This window comes from Vanellus vanellus (assembly GCF_965231255.1).
Source record: "Vanellus vanellus genome assembly, chromosome: 2".
NCBI classification, from domain to species: domain Eukaryota; kingdom Metazoa; phylum Chordata; class Aves; order Charadriiformes; family Charadriidae; genus Vanellus; species Vanellus vanellus.
In genome coordinates this window covers 9357966-9376589 of record NC_138906.1, presented here as the reverse complement: position 1 = coordinate 9376589, position 18624 = coordinate 9357966, and the positions used below count along the sequence as shown (strand labels likewise).

The window sequence follows — 18624 nt, the reverse complement described above, 5'->3', positions numbered from 1 at the left end:
GGAGAGGGACACGGACGGACCATGGCGTGGGGTGGCACTGCAGGGAGGAGGAGGCCGCAGTGGCAACTCAGAGCTTCTTTTGGGAGAGAACATTTGATCACAGCCCATAATAACGGGATTTCAGAAGTCACAAAAATTACCTGAAGCTCCTTGATGAGACACAACCTAATTTTTTTTTACTTATTGAACAAAGAAACAACATGTTCAAACTAACAGCCATATGATGGTAAAATCTGTTTTGTGTTCTCAGTAAAACATTCTCCAAATTGAGTTAAGAACCAGTAAAAATCACGTATTACAGTCCTCCATGGGACTCAAGTGATATGTGTTTTACATAAAAGTTGAGTCCAGCAGGAAAAAATATAATCCCTCAAATAAGCCAGTACGTTCTCATGAGAGTGAAAAGTTCCTCCCTGTTTCAAGCCAGAATACGCCCTTATTGGGGTCAATAAAAGCATTTTTTATAGCATGCCCAAGTCCATATATCATATATTTTCCATATATCATAAATTAAATAGATTACGGTGCTGTATTTCTCAAGCATCTGAGTATCCTATTAAAATCAAAGTATGGTGGAGAAAGTGTGTAAAATGCAAACTCCAGAGTTATTCTAGATGGTAAAATTCACATATTATTTTTATACGTCTTTTATACAAGTTTTATTTCATGTACCAATCATTTACTGTTTTGAAAAATACAAATTGTTTGATGTATGGACGTTTCAAAGACAATGAAATTGCATTATTCATTATTGTAGCAATATTTATGTTAAGATGCTATCTTATAATGTTACCTTTAAGAGAATCTTAATTTTCTGTTGTTTCTAGCATCAAAGGGCAAAACAATCAAGTCATATTTGATGTGCGGGTCTCTGATGCTGTTTCCATCTGTAGCGTGCGGCCAAGATTTTAATGGAAAACTACAGAAGGAATATTCTTCTCCGATACAGATTTTAACAATGTTGAGCACTGGAAAAACAATGTGCAAGTGCGGGCCTGTATTTTACACAATGCTTTTAAATGAAAATATATTAGCAGTTCTCGGAGCAGGACGCAGAATGAAGGCGTTTCTCTCCCAGCTAAGTCCCCTTCTCCCCAGCCTGTACAGCCAAGACCTTTTTGCTTAGTCTCTCTCCCCTTCTTCCCATCTCCTCAATCGTCCATTCCTGGTTTTGTAAGCCAATACAGTAAATAAAGCAAACCAAAATCCCCGCTCCTGTCCCAGGGCACCTGGCAGAGCGCACCTCTCCCCCACAGCAGCCAAACCCCTCTCAGGCTGCAGCGCGGCGTGACTGCATCACCACCTCTTTCCCAACGCAGCCCCTCTGCCACCCTGAGCCCCAGGCTTTGCTGCAGCATTCCTGGGACGGTCCCGGCAGTAACGGGCCAAAACCATGCCTGGGAGCACGCTAACAAACCAGGCCGGTGCTCACCGGTGCTTGGTCCCCTGCACGCCTCCAGGTTATTTCACCGTACAAATGCAGCCCTGAACTCCACCTGAATCCCAAATCCTAAGCCTGAGCCAGCGCCCCCAACTCGCCCCCAGTTCTGCAGTGCTTGCTCTTGAGGAAAATCATCAGCTTGAGCTCGTACCGTAACTCACGCAGAAGCAAGGAGCAGGGTTCAGTTTTGGGCCCCTCACTACAAGAAGGACATTGAGGTGTTGGAGCGTGTCCAGAGAAGGGCTACAAAGCTGGTGAAGGGTCTGGAGGACAAACCTTATGAGGAACGACTGAGGGATCTGGGGTTGTTTAGCCTGGAGAAGAGGAGGCTGAGGGGAGACCTTATCACCCTCTACAACTACCTGAAAGGAGGTTTTAGAGAGATGGGAGCTGACCTCTTCTCCCTGGCGACAAGTGATAGGACGAGAGGAAATGGGTTCAAGTTATGTCAGGGCAGGTTTAGATTGGATATTAGGAAGCATTTTTTCACTGAAAGGGTTATTAAACATTGGAATAAGCTGCCCAGAGAGGTGGTGGATTCACCATCCCTGGAGGTGTTTAAGAAAAGGGTAGATGAGGTGCTTAGGGACATGGTTTAGGAGTGGTGGTGTTTTTATCAGGGTAGGTTAATGGTTGGACTTGATGATCTTAAAGGTCCCTTCCAACCTCACTGATTCTATGATTCTATGACACAGCAGCGAAAGGACAGCTGCCTCCTCCATTTTTATCATGTTAACTGTTTCTTTCTGGCTAGCAGCGACCCGGGCTGACTTCTGTGAGCGTGGCTGGGGCGCAGAGGCAGGCAGAAGAGCCCACAGGCTGCGAGGCTGTCCTCAAAACAGCTGGGAGACCCCGTATTACATCTCAGTTCTCCTAATGGGATTTTCTCGGGCTTTTCTCAGCTACGCTTGAACCAGAAACCACTTCATGGATATCCTCATTTGGTGTACATGAAGTTTAAAAAAAAAAAACAAAGAAAGTCTTAATTCCCCCTTGCCCTTGCCCAGCCCTGGCTTAGGAAAAGTGCAGTTTGAAGAATTACAGCTCTTCGAAGAGTATTTGGGCCTTTGGCGTGAGAAGCCAGCGGGCTGGCTCAGCACCGAGCGCTGCTGTCAGGTGAAGTGACTCCAAGGTCTCCAAAGGTTTACGAGTCTTATGCTTGGTCTGTTTTAATTGATTTCTATTTTTACTAGGGTTCTCACGGCACATTGCAAAGAGCTTTGCAAAGTCGTTTATTTTCATTTTCAAAACTTTCTGGGCGGCAGTAAACACAACCAGTCATTTTTCCTCGGGAAAGCAAGATGCCAACTTTCTTTCCCATACTGAGCTGTGTGAACTGTGGGACACCACCACAGGAGCGTGACTCCTTGCATCAAAAGAACAGCCTTCTTGCTCATTTTTTGTTTGAAAGAAATATCCTTAATTCAATACAATCCTGAGACTCAGTAAGTGTGAATTACAGAATGGAACTGAGACATCCGCATTCCCACCCCCCCCCAAAAAAAAAAGCAAAATCGACTGACACACAAATTGCATTTTTTTTCTAGCAGAAGATATATTTCACGAGGGTCACTGCCACCCAGCAGCAAAGCTGCTGGTCATTTTTAATCTCCCTGCACAATTCATGCATCTTAACAGCATTGACAAAAGCACCTCTTCTCCTGAATCGTGCTGATGGTTTATCTGTCTGCTTTTCACAGGCTTCAAGATGTAAAATTTCCGCTGTAATCAAAATTCTCCCTTTAATTTTGTGACTCTCTCACTTCTGACATCAAAAGCGAGAGACTGTGGGTTAGAAAGGTCCTCTTTGTATTTGAAACTGAAGGTAAATGTAGGGATATCATATTGATTTAAACACGCTGTAGGATTGAAAAGAGAAAAATCACCCCAGCAGACACAATGACTTGTGCGCGGCAGTTTCATTGCATCCCATGAAAAAATGCTCCAGAGATGGGAAGGAAAAAGGCAAGTGTCCAAGAAGGGAGTTTCTTCTCTGCACCTCATCAATCTGTTGTTCCCTCGAACAGCAGGGTTTGGCTTCCGAAGTTAAGCGGCTTTAACGCAGCCACCAGGCAGAGAGAGCCATGTCCACATTTCGCTACAGTACTCAGCAGAGCTTCAGATCAACTCCTGATCTAAACACACCCGAAAAGCTCCTCTATCCTCATCTCCCAGTCCATCTCACTCACTTTGCAAGACTTAAAGACATCCTAAACTCATGCGGTGCCGCAAAAAACCTTCCAGTATAGACTTCTTTACCAAGTACCTCATCTCGCCATCTTCTGTGGTGCTGCAAACACCACAGGGCACCGTGCCCAGGGCAACGTCCTCAGAGGTGGTTAGATCCTTAATTCCCTGTGGCTTCACCAGGAGTCAGGCACAGAACTAATCCTGAGGACCTAGGCCTTGGTGCCTCTCTTCTCCTTATCTAAACTCCAAGATAAAACTCATCCATAACTAATAAAAGAATTCAGAAGTGACATAGCAGCGGGAGAGAGCAAATGATGGGGCTGGGGCACCGGTGTTCCTAAAGAAAGAGACGAGCATTAGCACAGCCAGGATTTCATTTACCATGTGAAAAATCTGTCCAGAGCTGAATGGGAACTCTACCAATTAATATACTCCACATACGCGTCTCTCCAAGAAGCAGAGTTACAGGGATCATTTTTCTTTGACACACTCCATAAGGGAATGAAAAGGTTAATGTAGTGTATGTGAGAGCATTTTTAAAAATCAATTTAAGGGAATTTTCTCTGCTGTAAATCAGGCTCTGGCACCAGGGAAAACCATCAAACTCAAATTAACAAAAGGAACAAAAGAATTTAATTTAAAACTACATTATTGTGGTTGTATTGCTCATTGGTGCACACAAAAAAACCCCAACAAAACAGCAACATGCATTTAATTTTTACCTTCTTTGATTACAAAAAGGCTATTATCACTGAAAGATAACGTCGAATCACAATTAGAAGCAGGACTCTCCCTCCTACCAGCCTGCACAGCTCAACATTTTCTGTAACGCAATATAAAGTCACTTTGGTTAGAAATCCCGTTTGTCAGCTCTCCTCACGTTCGCCAGATTGCGACCCCTCCACCGCTGGCCGCACGTGCTTCTGTACGCTCACAAAAAGCGGGGTCTGGCCTCTGAACTCCCGACTCCCCATTCAGCCAGAGCTTACCTCGGCCTAGCTGCAGCTGAAGACAGGAAGAAATTGAAGGGCAAAAACGATGAAGTTATTGGACTCATGGTGCCCGCACAGAAGATCGGAACCAAAGTTTTCAGGTTTCCACTAATTTTAACTGACAGGAGAGCAAACCTCAGCTGAAATCTTGTTTTTTTTTTTTTTTAAAAGGGTAAAGCAGTTCCCGTAACTTCATGGCATTGTCACAGGCTCTCAGTTCCCCATTATCTGACTTGCAGACTATGGACTCCACTCCCCCTCGCAACAACCATACTGTGGGTAACCTTTTTACCTGCAGAGAAGAGGACACCCAGCTGCACAGTGACATTCACACTCGAAATGACAATAAGAACATGACCTCGAAGTGACACAGCTCCGCACGATGTTTTCCAAAACTATCACCAGTCATAGCCCGTGTGTTTTTCTCAAGTGACATTTGCTGTCACCAAACTCAGGAACTGAAAGGTGGCGCTGAGGACAGCAAGATTTTATGACATGCTCTGCATCAACGAAGTGAAGAAAGAACATGACACAACTGATCTGTGCTCATACGTTGGCCGCTGTGCTGGTTGCCAAAAGATATCAGCAGCACAAGGAAGGGACAGACAGGTCGTATGAGCTGCTCAAGATAAATCAGCTGCGTTATTTTCCTTCCACTTCATTGACATAGATACCTGCGTCTCCCCCCCTTGTGCATTCAACAGCCTTTCATCGGATCCATCACCAAAACCTCCCTCTATAGAAAGCAGGTGATTGTCAATGTATAGAATTTCAGTAATTTAACGATGACAGATGAATCTTCGACCATTGCCAAATGCTGCCTGGAGGAAGAGAGGCCAAGGCTGTTCTGCTCGTGGTGTTTTTGGCTCCTGCAGTGTCCTCCACACTGCTGATCGGGCGCCACATTGTCCTGCCTGTCCCTTCATGGTACTGTGGGATTTTCTACCTCTCTCTCCAGAAATTCTACATCTGTTGGTAAATAATGTCAAGACTATATGACTATATGTAACTATGGTCTTTTATATCTGACCAGGCTGCTATAGACCATTTATTCCCTCCTCTTCCAGCTGGTTTGAGCTATTAATGAAGGGAGTATCAAGTGCGAGTCTTTTGGTTGCCAGGATAAAACACAATGTAAAAGCCATCATTTCACCTAATAATTGAAAACAAACAAGCAAACAAGCAAGCCATGGTACTGAAATATTTGCCGTTATTTTTGTCACATTCACTTGGAAGGGGAATGAGGGAGGCAGGATCAAAAAACCCCAACCAAAAACAATTGCACGGATTCACTCACTGCATTATATTGCTACAGCAGAGAAGTATATATGCATCAATATTCACACACGCCCCTTTTTTCTTTCCATTTCTTGGCATGGGAAAGCAGAGGCTCACCCTCTACACACGCACCTACTTAGCTCTGCACGAGGAGCCCGTTCTTTTTTACCCATTGGTTTTCATCTCCTTTGAAAGGTGAAACAAACTGTCCTTTTGTACGCTGAGTGGAGCTGGACCCGGGCTCCTCCGAAGAAACAGCTCAAAAGTTGAGAGCTGCGGCCCCTTCCCCCTTGGGTATGACCAAGCAACAGTGGCGAACTGCAGCAGAACTTCATCGTTTCAGCTAATCCCCTTCCCATATGGTGAGGGACTATGACTGCAGACTGAATAATAAATATGTCTGATCAGAAGTTCAGAAGAATCAGAGAAATCGCAGAAGTAAAAGCTAGTGGTTTTCTTTATTTTTTCCTTTTTTTTTTTTTTTCTTTTTCCCCAAGCGCCTGTTTGGGCTCACGAGGAAAAGAGACCCTTAAATCTGAAAGCACATCCCATCACCATGTGTGCTCCTGCAAGCACGGTGGCTCTCGGTGTGACATATCTGCCCTGTGTCTCCAGTAGCTCACTGGGGCACCTTGAGCTGTGCCGTATTTGAAACGTGGACCTCAGTGCCATAGCACCTGCCCGAGAAGCTGGGATAAAGGCTGGGGCAGTCAGCCTGGGATAAGCTTCAGGCTCCTGCAGCCGCACGCTCTTGGGACGCCAGTGAGCTAATTTAAAGCTGGGACTTGTGACAGTGACTGCAAAGCAGACATACTCTCATTTACTTTTTAGTAGGAGGAGGATGGAGGAGGAAGAACCTTCTGTTTTATGACCTCTCCTTGTTAGCAAGAAATATGATAAGGCTGTGCCTTAGTGCCCAGCACTTCTTTCGCGGTCTCGAAATAGAAAAGAAAAAGCATTGCTTTTTTGGACATAGTATTTTGCCTTCATAAAATATCGCTATCATAGCCTTATAATGTAAAATGAAAAAGTCATAGTATTTTCGGGAAATCTCATAGCAAACTAATAGGGCGCTACAAACCCCGGATTGTTCTTTTTTTCATTTTCTTGGTATGAATTTAACAAAAAAAATCAGAATCTCGTTCATTCTCTTACATAACCCTTTGTGAAGGACTCTTAAAATTCACATCGGCAGTATCTTATTCCCACTTTTCCCTTAATTTCCATTTTGTTTAACAGCTTCATCAGTATCTATTTGTGATTTCAGTATTTTTTTCCCCTCCTGAGAGAGAGAGAAAAAATCTTCTGGGTAATAGGACAAAGAGCTGGAATCTGTCTGCTTCTCTTGTGCTTCTGTAAAAAATATAGGAACAACAAAAAAAAAAGTCTCTTGCAGGCAATAAGCCCAGTTCTACTTTTTTTTTTTTTCCTGGGGTCTGATACCACGATTCCAGCGATGCCGAGAGTCCAGATGCAAGTGCCGTGTGAGGAGGTACTCTCAGCGCGAGTTACGCAGTCACACAGCACATCCCCTTTGCAGGCCGAAGACATGAAGTGTAAAATAATCAATCTCCCAAGGTCCTAACAAGCCTCTGTGCTACAGGCTGTACCGTGCAGTCAGCTTCCAGAACAACAAAAAAAGTCTGGCACAGACAGAAAAGACAGCTAGAGGCTTGTATCAATTTCTTTGTGAAATTACAGGAGGTACTTAACCTTTGTCCTATAACTTTTCATGGGAAATGAGAACATTTGCCATCCAGGCAGGAAGTCATTATCCCCCATGGGAATGAAAGGTGTCTTGATATAATCCTGATCCTTTGACAACAAGACTTCTGAACGCAGACCTCCTCAAAAGATGAGTCTACGAAACGCCCGTGCCTGGGTTCATGCTGAGCACGGACTTTCCAAGAGCCTCCTATACCAGCCACACTTTGCATACCTCTTAATTACAACTCAATTAATTTCCCACTTATATTAAGCCTTATGTTAAGAATTCAAATTTCAAAACTGGCAAATGCATCTGTTGCAGAAAAAAAAACAAAAACAAAAAACCAACCTATGTGGAAAAGCCCAAATGAAGGAAAAGGCTGAAACAGTTTAATTTGCGTAGACTTCTCCATGTTTGTCCTAGTTCAGGTTTCTGATTTTGAACGGATCCCTCTCCCCATCAGTTGGTCACTCCATGGCAGAAGTGTCTAACTATGAGCAGTGGGAGCCCACAGTATGGATCCAGTTGCTGGTCCAGTAATTGACAATTTATTAACCTCTCTTCGTAGCGATGCTAACCCCCTAATCTGCATCTTCCTACTGCCTCGCTGCTTTTGCTGCCGTTTTCCCCACAGTTTTCCTTTTCATAGTGTGAGGGGACGGGACACCCTTACTCTAGGAACAGAGATTTGTGGGAAAAATGGAGGGTTTACTAGGTCAGCTGTACAAGGTATTTGGGTAACTCCATCGAAAGCAGGGCTAGGTTGTTAAAAGCCATTGAGATACCTGACTGCCCTCAGTTTCCCCGTAGGTGAGGCTCCCAAACATCTGTAAAAATTGATGCCCCAATTCCTCAGCACCTCTCCATTTGAGATAGCACTCTGCAAGAGACTTATCCTTATGGGTTCCTTGCTCATATATATACACAGCAAAACCAACAGTCTCCCAGGAGTGTTTTGAGGCAGGGGAGTAGCCTTTGGGGGTTAGTGCTATCACACGAGAGGTTTGCTGGCCAGGGCACAGTGCAAGGGTACAGCTCCCCTTATTTCTGCTCAGTGCGAGAGGCCAGAGCTCACCGCGGCACGCCAGCCTCCCCGCTCCGCTCCTGCGTTCCAGCCACGTCTCCTCCGAAGCCGTGGCCAGATAACAACACGCACGCTCCCGCGCTGCAGCCGGTCTTGCATCCGTGCCCACAGGCAGCACATCTGCGGTGGAAGCAGCAAGGGGGGAGGTGAGGGCATCACTGCCAGTAAGAGGAGCAGGCGGCTACAGCTAATCAACTGTCACCGCAGCCAGCAATCAGCGCTTCTTCATTGCCTTGTCAGGACGGGAGCATTTGAACTCGGCTTGAAGAATGCCATCGGGCGTGCCGTTCGTTATCTGCTCTTCTGCACAGGTAGATGTAATCTCCGTATGTTTTATTAGCTCCCGTTACGCTGTATGAATGGATGCCACATATCGTTCCAGCTTACCACTTTCATTATCAATTATTAAAACGTTTGTTGCAGAGGGAAGAAGAACCCTTCTTCTCTCTGCTGCTGCCGGGCTGGTCGTAGCAGTCACAGCAAACTGCCTGAGCATCTTTCACGGAGCCTGATTCGGCAAAGACCACTGCCATGGGTGGACGTGGGACCAGCAACAGGTGGGGACGCTTGGCCTGCCTGATAATGGAGCTGTGCTTGGAACCAGCCTCCGGAAAAATGCTTCCCATGTCCATTAGGGATGACATTTACCTTCCTCCAGACGGCACGCAGCACCCTCTGTGCACCATTTAAGCTCTGAGCTCAGAGGGATGGTGTGTGGCGTACAGGGATGATGTGTGCAGTTCTTCTGAATTGCAAGTGTCATCCATGGGTGCATGTAGGCAAATTTTTTTGTTTGTTTTAAGGGAAACGTGGGCAATTAAGCAAAGGAATAGAAAATAGATAACTTCCAAAAAAGTAAAACATGACTCTAATAGCTATTTTTTGTTTGTCTCTATAAGATCTGTTAAGTAACTGCACAGTTTGCCTTGGAGTATTGTTGATTTCTTCATCTAATATAAATTTAACACTCTATATTATGGGCAGCTCCTAAAATCAATAACTGTATTTAATACTTGACTAAATCCTTTTGATACCAATTAAGAAATGCTGCTGTCAGTTAATGCATGATACTGCACTATGGCTTTTCTGCCTCCTTTCCAATAGGATGCTCTCCTCCATCCACAGGGAAAATATTGCTGGGAAAGGGCAATGGTTACCTTTGGCCCTAAATGTCCCATAGGACTAGTTGGCTGCAGATGAACTCAGGGAAGCATTTAATGGGATGCCTTTCTGTATCAGGGAAACCATTTAAACTTGTGTTCAGTTCGCATGGACTTCAGTGGGATGCAGACATGAGTGCTTAAGCACTTCTTAGATATTTTGGTATATGATTTACCAAAGTAAACACTTGTTCTGCAGAGGAAGACCCCAGATACAATGTCGGCCTCTACACCAGGGCTATCCTTTCCCTGGTGGGAAGACGCGCAAACTTCGCCTCCCCGCAGCACTCAGCCCTCTCACACAGTGCACAGTGCGGGGAGCTGAGCCCACCCATCACCCAGCTCATGGGTGTCTGGCTCTAAGTGGATCTGGCCCTTAATCAGGAAAGGGAATTGAATATTGTGGTGCTTCACTTGCTAATGCTTCAAGAATATAAATTATATTTGACACAACGTATTAAACACCTCATAAAACTTCATCAACACGGCAGAATATATCCTGTGTTATCCTGCTTTTAAATCGGTTTAATAAATCAGATTAAAACGATGCCGCAATGTAACCATTACAAGAGGAGATTATCAGGAGTGTAAAAATAAGAAAAACAGCCTGCTACCACACACAAGACAAAACACAAAGAGGTGTTTACAAGGTTGGGTCAGAAAACAGAAACTCTAATTAAGATTCGGGGTGATCGATACTGTAGGTAGAACCACTCCATTATACAAGGCAAACCAATGAAATAGCGCTATGTTTCCTGGTCTTGCTTTAGCCTGCATCTCAAGAGCGCTTATAAATAGTTAAGCAGCTATATCAGAATTCATCAGGTTTAAGAGAAAAATTAAACCTCAGCGTTGCTATCTATGATATAATGACTTACAAATCAGCCCATAATTAATCCTGATATTAACAGCATACCCTTGTGGTATATGATTTATTATGGGTTATTCATCTAACTTCTTCTATGGGTATTACTTCATGCACATACAATCTAATAACTTTCGATGCAGTAGCAGGTGCTACTTCATAATAAAGACATTAACATTTTTGGAAAAAATACTTTTATATCAATTGATCATACTCTTTCCACTTCTCTAATGGACTTGATAGCGACTAAAAATTAAACCTGAAATATAGACCTCATACTTCCATCTTCATCCTGCCTGCCTTTTTATCACGTTTCATACTGTATTTTTCTTATTTGAGAACCATATTATATACCTATAGTTTCACATATGTACAGTCTTTTTAAATGTATGCTTATTCAGGCAGGATAACATCCTTCATTGTTTCCTCTGTTTAGACTGGGAGCTCTCCGAGAGGTTTAAGCATTCCAACTGGCAGCTCGTTCGGTTTAACTAACAAGGCTCTTCTGGACGAGTCTGTAACATGTCGTAGGATTCAACCATTAGTTTCATTTTGATTCGTAGCTCTAAACCGTCTTTCTCCCTACATGAACTCCAGCTACTGCAAGACAGGTGGTTACTTACTCCTCAAAGCAGCTATCAGAGATACAGCCCCTGAGATAGCCAGACAGGCCCTTACGTGTCTTTGAGGAATGCTTCCAGATAGAGCGAAAAGGGAAAGCTCAGCACACACCAAATAATTTGAAAAATGTTTGGAAATAAATGCAAAACTAGAACTCCTGCAGCAGCCAAGAAACATATGGGGGAACAAAATGTGATGACCACAACTGACATAACTATTCAAAAAGAATCTTTTATATACTAACACTGCTTCTTTGCTTCTTTATTCCTCTCTCAGATATGATTCCTCCTCAGACTAATCACTCACTTATGGACTTCTCTAAATTCAGCCAGCTTCCCGGTGAGGTAATGGGATGATTGGTAATGGGTAAATTGGCAATTACCAGAAGGAGTGCTGCAGCTTCTAAAGAAGATGGCGATGCTTAGGTTGGCACTGCATGCAGAGGGTGAGATGAAGGCAATAGACATACGCACATATCCACACCAAATAAAAGAGAATTTACCAGTAGTGACTATCATTCCGCTAATAACCAGATTTTCAAATTCTCAGCAGTGTTGACAGTAGGCGCTAAAAGTTCCCATCAAAAGTATGACCTCCTGTGTTAGAAATTGTCCTAACATTGCATGAAAAGAGTGTAATTAAAAGAAACAGTGTTGACCCTAAAGACTCTGTTAAGCAAATCACTGTTGACAACCTGAAATGTTTTAACATCATTAGCGTACCTCTGAGACAGCCAGCAGCCGAAAACCATGATGTTCTCTAAAATTGTTGAGGAGCTTCTCCCAACCCTGTTGGGGTTGGGAGTCTCCCTCTACCTCTACATATTGACACAATGTCAGAGAGTTAATTTGTTAATATGAATCAAATTCGTGTGAATTAGGATCTATTTCCAGAAGCTCTGTCTTCTGCTACCCAACCCTGTCTCAAGACAACGCCCTGAAGCAGAGTCACACCTACAATTGCAGTAGTCTGGCCACAGCAAAAAAGCAACTATGTTCACCACATGTTTACTGGTTAAAAGAAGATTCTTGCGTAGACGTGGTGGATTATCTCCTTTGAAACAGCAATGAGCTACCACACGGATGCAGAAGTTAGGAGCAGCCCGTAGAGCACCCAAGTGGAAGCAGGTGGCACTCCCGGCCGTAGCGAGCCATGCACGTGGCTCCCCAGCTTAGCAGCGTGTGTTCACACACAGAAATCAGGCTCTGTGGCCCAAAGTTACTCTTTCAGGTGAAAACCCACTAGCTTTCCAAATTGCAGTAAAGTCATAAGCCAGATCCATGCTAAGATAACAGCTGTTGGCGCATGATGCCCTTGGAAAGCAGCGTGCCATGCTGTCACCGCGAATAACAGAAAACTGCTTTAGTTTGGTTTTACGTAATCGTTCCCATCTATGCTTCAGAATCTAAAGATCTAATCCTGTTTGTAAAATTCAATTAGGCTTTGCAACAACAACAAAAAAAATAATTTGTCATTAAAGTTTTAGATAGACAGATCTAAGCTAAGAACAAAGCTGCTTCACTGCGCCAGTGAATTTCAGGATTAAAGAAAATCAATATACTGTGTCATATTCCTGTAAAATATTATCATCTGCAGTATAGTTTGTTTTCTCATTTCCACATGAAGTTAAAATTTAAGTCCAGTTTTCGGTGACTGCTATTATGGTGTAAACATTAAATAAAAAGAGTAAAAAACATTTACCTTCCATACAAGCATGTTTCTTTTTTACAATAGGTGGCCGAGGAATGCCCTGGCTTTTTGGAGCGGCTCGGGAGGCAGAAGCTCGGCTCTGAACAGCCTCCCACAGGGGAGGCAGCAGAGCGGCACCTGCCTTTTATTAGACACCTCACATGGCAGTGCATTGACAATTTTCATTTGCAATCAAAGAAAAATTAGTCAAGCTGTTTTTTCACTTGCTATCTTTGCTTTCCTTGTCTTTTTCGCTTTCAGGGATATCTCGAGGGGAGCAGAGGGGAAATTTTGGGGAAAGGCGAGCACGTTAGACTTTGCAACTGTTTCTCTGACTGGTGGTATCTTACAGACCCCAAGCGTAGAAACGGCGCAACTGGGTTTTCCTCTCCCTTCTAAAGCAGATTCTCGTAAGCCTGTACATTAATACGTGTTAATTTCATCCCACTGTGTCTACAAGGTGATTTTCAAATTCCTGTTGATTTAATAAAGAACTTCGGTGTTCAGCACTTGCAAAAACACTGCCGTTTAGATAGACACCTCCAGATATTTATCCCGAAGAGTCAACATTTGCAGTTCTCCGGCAGGATTACTTAGGCTTTCAGGGCAAACTTCTACATCGTCAAATGTGCTGCAGGTTGTGCTAACGGGGGTCCGTGCCTTGCCCCTGTAGATGTGCCTACACTGAGTAATTAAACAGTCCCAGGCAGTGGGACTCAGTTGTCCAAACGACAGCAGCTCCGTGGTGTGGCTTTGACTCATGCCACAAGCAAAAAAAAAAAACCCACCATAAATCCCAGAGGGAAGTTTTGAGTTCAGCCCAGAAGCATCAAGTGGCCAACTTCATCGGCAGCATAAAAGAGCTGAACAGTGTGGAGGTGTCAGAGCGTGTCCTGCTGTCACTGAATGGGCCATTACAGTGTTTAGTTTATTGGTATAGATGTGGGGTTTCTGCAAACTCAGGAACAAATCCTTAATGAGCTAGGAAGAAAGGAAGAAGCTCTTTTATATTTATATTGTATTGAACGGTCGTTGTCCTCCCATACGTTGCCGGGATGCGCGCTTTTCCAGAATCAATGTGGACTTTATTCCAAGAACAATCTCTGATAAAATCCTAAAGAACTGACAAGAAAATCTTGGGGAAAAGAAGAAAACCAAGCCTTTGTCTTCTCAAATATTTAATAGCCGGAACCTATACAGAATTGTTGAAGATCTGCCAACATTTCCAATGATTTTCAAAGTCATACCATTTTTACTTGCTCCAGAACTGCTGATCTCAGCAAGCATGCCCTTCTAAATAATTTATTGGCATTTCTACATAAATTAGATACTTAAAGGTGAAGATGCCGTGAACTTTGTGGAGGCTGAGTGCTCACTACGTGGACTATAATCCATCAACCCAACAGACAGATTTCCAAACTGGCTTAAACCCCAGCAGGCTCACTGCTTGGAAATAGTTCAAGGGCTCCAGAGACTGCAATACACTACCGAAATGTCACTTGTAGTAAAAGAACATTCTACCCAAAAATAAATCACCATAAGATAAGGTATAAACCTCAGAGAGTTATAAATTGATCATTTAAATCACATGTTAGTTACCGCTCACAAAAATAAGCAATGCAAAATATATGTTTACTTCAGCGAAGGACAATGTGTTGTAAAAGACGGGGCAGTTTACAAGGCAGAGCCATCAGCTAAAACAAACACCTGCGTAAAGTTTCAGTTCTTCAGTAACGCACTTCAGTCCCACCTATCAGTTTTTCAAGTCACCATGGTCTTCCCCCCCCCCTACCCCCCCAAAACTATATAACAGCAGATTATTGGTTTGCAGGATTTGGCCACTGGAAAATGTAATGTTGATATTTTACTCTGTAACTACTATACTTATAAAGACTCCCTGACAGCTAAGAAGGAAACAATGTGAAGAAGATGATGAACGATATTTCAAGAAGTTGACGATGAGAGAAACCTGTGAACAAAAACCACTGCACTAGCAAGGAGCAGACCAAAATCTTAAATATCCAAAATGTGTTTTGAGATGAAGGAGAAAAAAAAAAATAAAAATCAAAGTCTCCTGTCCTGGCTAGAGAATTGCTGCAGCCAAGGTTGTGTGCCTGTTGTTAGGACGGATCCATTATTCGGATGGATCCCTGAAATACATCGGTATGATGGGGTGAGAAAAGCCAGTGACGAATGAAATGCTAAAGGGGATGGAAATATGATAAAAGCAGCATTTTCACCAGAAACCATGAGAGGAGGAGTGGTAAAGATGCTAGTTCAGATAGAAGAGAACAAGATAGATAGAACAAGACTAAAAATGGAAATAAGCAAGACAATCAGCACCAATATCTCAAGGGATTCATTTTAAAAGCATAAAAAAAAAATATAATCAGGAGCTCAAAATAGTTATGAAGTCAATACTGATGGCTGAAAAGCTATGGAAAACCCGAGTTACAGCAGGTGAAGTGGGAAGGGAGCTGCTGACACCAGAGATAACAAGCGAGTGTTGGTGAAGGTCATTTTATCTCCCCGCTCTCTGGGTGACTAACCATGGCCCACCGAGGGATGGGAACGGAGAGCTCAGCCCCCCCGTCTATGAACATAGGTGCAAGTGCAAGAATTCCTGATTGAATACAAATCATGGTTCGCATTTATTAAACGGGCTGATGTTCTCATCATTGGGAATTCACAGGAATGGAAACGAAGGAAGATGCCAACATAGTGAACTTTTCAGCTATTATCCAAAAAACTTTTTGCAAGTGTGTTTTTTGTTTTTTGTTTTTTTTTTTTTTTTTTTAATCTAGTTCATAGCACGAGCTCAGACTATGTGGGGGTCCAAACAAAATGAATAAACTAAGTGGATGATGATCAATGAAAGAAGGGAATTTTCTAGTGTAAACATAATTTGTGGATCCTGGGGTTTTTTCCTATTTATTCTTGAAATGTCTGCTTTGACAATGGCTTAAAAATGTTTCATTGCCCATCCTTATTCAGTTACTACCAAAAAGAAAAGGCAGCAGATTAGACATTTGTGCTTTGCCTCGCTCCCCAGCTCTATGTTCTCTTCAGTATTTGTTTTGGACTCTGATGAATCAGCTCTCTTTGCACTATCCAGATTATGGTTTTGAGGCCAAATAGAAAATAAGGTATAGCATCATCTTTCTTGCGAGAAGAGATGCAGTAAATTAGTTAATCAGAATTCAGTCACCATAGCGATTTAATCCATGCCTGACTTCCTACCTTGCTACTTGCCATTCCCAACATCACCACCTGTTTAAGATGAGACACCCAGAGGAAATGGGGTTCTGCTCTCACATTTACACAACAACATTACTTTATCTTAATGACTAACACGCCCTGTTTAATAAAGCCCCGGCATCAACTTTATTACATCCTGCACTGATAATGATTTGGTAGTCAACTAATGCATTAATCTTGATTCATGGCTCACTTGAAATATTTATATAGTACAAAATACTTAAGTGAAGGTCAGTTGCATGCAAAGCTTCAAAGACTAAATTGCAAGACCTTGTCTCACCTCTCAGCAGGGAAGCATTGTCCCCCCCACCCCTGGGTTAGCCCTGGTTGTGTCACCCACACATCTCACCTGCTCTCCCTTGTTAGAGACAAGGACTCCCGCACAGACATGCCCGGTCTGCTCCTCTTTCCCAGATACCTACACCAAGCTGCAAAACGAGACCTACCAAGAATGGAAATTTCTTATTCTGCATCCACCCCACATACATTAAAAGTGTCCGAGGCCCTAATCTCAAGCAACTGAAATTCCCTAAATATAGAGGAACAGCATCATTTGAGGATGTCCAAGAACCAATCTCAAAAGGCCTTTGAATGATGTGATGGATGAAGCTGAAAGCCCCATTACTACAATGCTAACAAATATATGATGACAAATAAAGCGTGATATAGAAAAGTTTAGAATTGCTGATTCAGAAGCACATCAAAAGATATATGGAAATAGTTGAAAAGTACAGAACAGTACCTACAACACTGGTAGGCGCCAGTGACCCTGGCTGGCAGGTAGGACCTGGGTTTAGGAGATGGTCCAGCAAACGTGGGCAGCAAAATGAACCATATGGCAACAAACACAAGATTTTATTACTGAAGTAAGAACTCTATTTTCACTAAGAACTCTATTTTCACTACTTTTTACATCCATAAAGAAACATGCAAAAATGCTTTCAGCTGGTTTCGTCATAATTCCTCTGACATTAAAAGTACACGCCAGCCCAAGGCAATCCAAGCCATAAGACAGAATGTGAACAATATGGGATCTAAAATATAGGCAGAGAGATGAAATCTCTGAAAGAGCTAGTTAGGCTCTAGGTAGACAATACCCTATTAGTGGCTGCTAAGCCTCTAACCAGCTTTTTGCCACTTTTCCAGTGTATACCTCAAAGCATGTAGGAAAAGTCAGTACTGCTTCCAGCAGCACTCACTTTATGTCCTACTTCTGCATGTGGTATGTGGTTTTCTGCTGGAGCATTTCAGCACAGGTTGTTGGCTGCAAGATGTTGCTGAGGTTGAAAGTTAGCTGTAAACGCTGGGGTTGGTGAGGAAGAATCCTAAACAGCCCTCTTCTTCTTCTCTATACTTTGTCCTTTTTGCAGCTGTTTTTCGTTCCCCACGTACTGTCTAGTGACATGAATCATGGAACAGAAGGAACAGTTTAATCAATAAAGTGTTTAATTGCTAAAAATTATTCCACAACCACAAACTCACAGCCAAGAGACCACACTATCTGTCACTGAGGACGCATTATGAGGGGGAAAGAAAGAGGTTTGAGTGTCATTAGCAAAACAATAATAAAATAATCCATAAAAATCGAAAATATGACCCAACGATAGCATATAAACATAAAACAGTGTGGTCCCCAAGATGGAATCATATTGCGTTACAGATAATTCCATACAATGCGGTTTAAAACAGCAAGCTGTATTTGTATTTTAAGGTGTGCAGACATATTTATTATATATTATTAGAGTAGCTAGTCTACTCTATTGCTTCATGAATTCAAGGAAAAATGTAGTTTCCATCAAATTGAATTGCATTAAGCGGCCGCTGCACATTGAGAAGAACAGTCTATTGCTCTCCAGTGAAGGATCTACCTGGAAACATATGTGAGACCATGCATTTCTAAATATTAGACACTGTGTCATATAGCAACGATTAAAATGAATCTGTTGCAGTTCTGATCTCTTATATGCAGCGCTTCCTTGAATACTTACTCACTTTTCTATGAAGATATATGTAAAGAGCTCAGCAAAATAATCTGCCTCAGCACTTCTGTTATAATTAAATGCAGTCACATGTTGGCACAAGTAATGACCACCATCTGCTCAAATCCATGGCTAGTCTGTCCTTCACCACAAATCACAAATCTCCACATGTCCAGCGAAATGCCCATTACCAGCTCATTCTCCAAAGCACCACATGAATAACCTGAATATGCAACATGTTTGTTACAGATGAGTGCTGATGTATCTGGCCTCTAAAAACGCCGGCCCGGTTTTGGATGCTTTAATACTAATAACATTAAATGCTTAAAAGAAAATATGCTCAATGACCCACGTTGCAA

General features: G+C 42.8%; 1 protein-coding gene across 1 annotated transcript in view; it reads right to left on the bottom strand.

Moving 5' to 3' along the window:
- The window catches only part of DPP6 (dipeptidyl peptidase like 6), a gene marked incomplete at its 5' end in the record, with an annotated part of 441826 nt that overhangs the window by 195082 nt on the left and 228120 nt on the right, over window positions 1-18624 (bottom strand). The window lies entirely within an intron of this gene.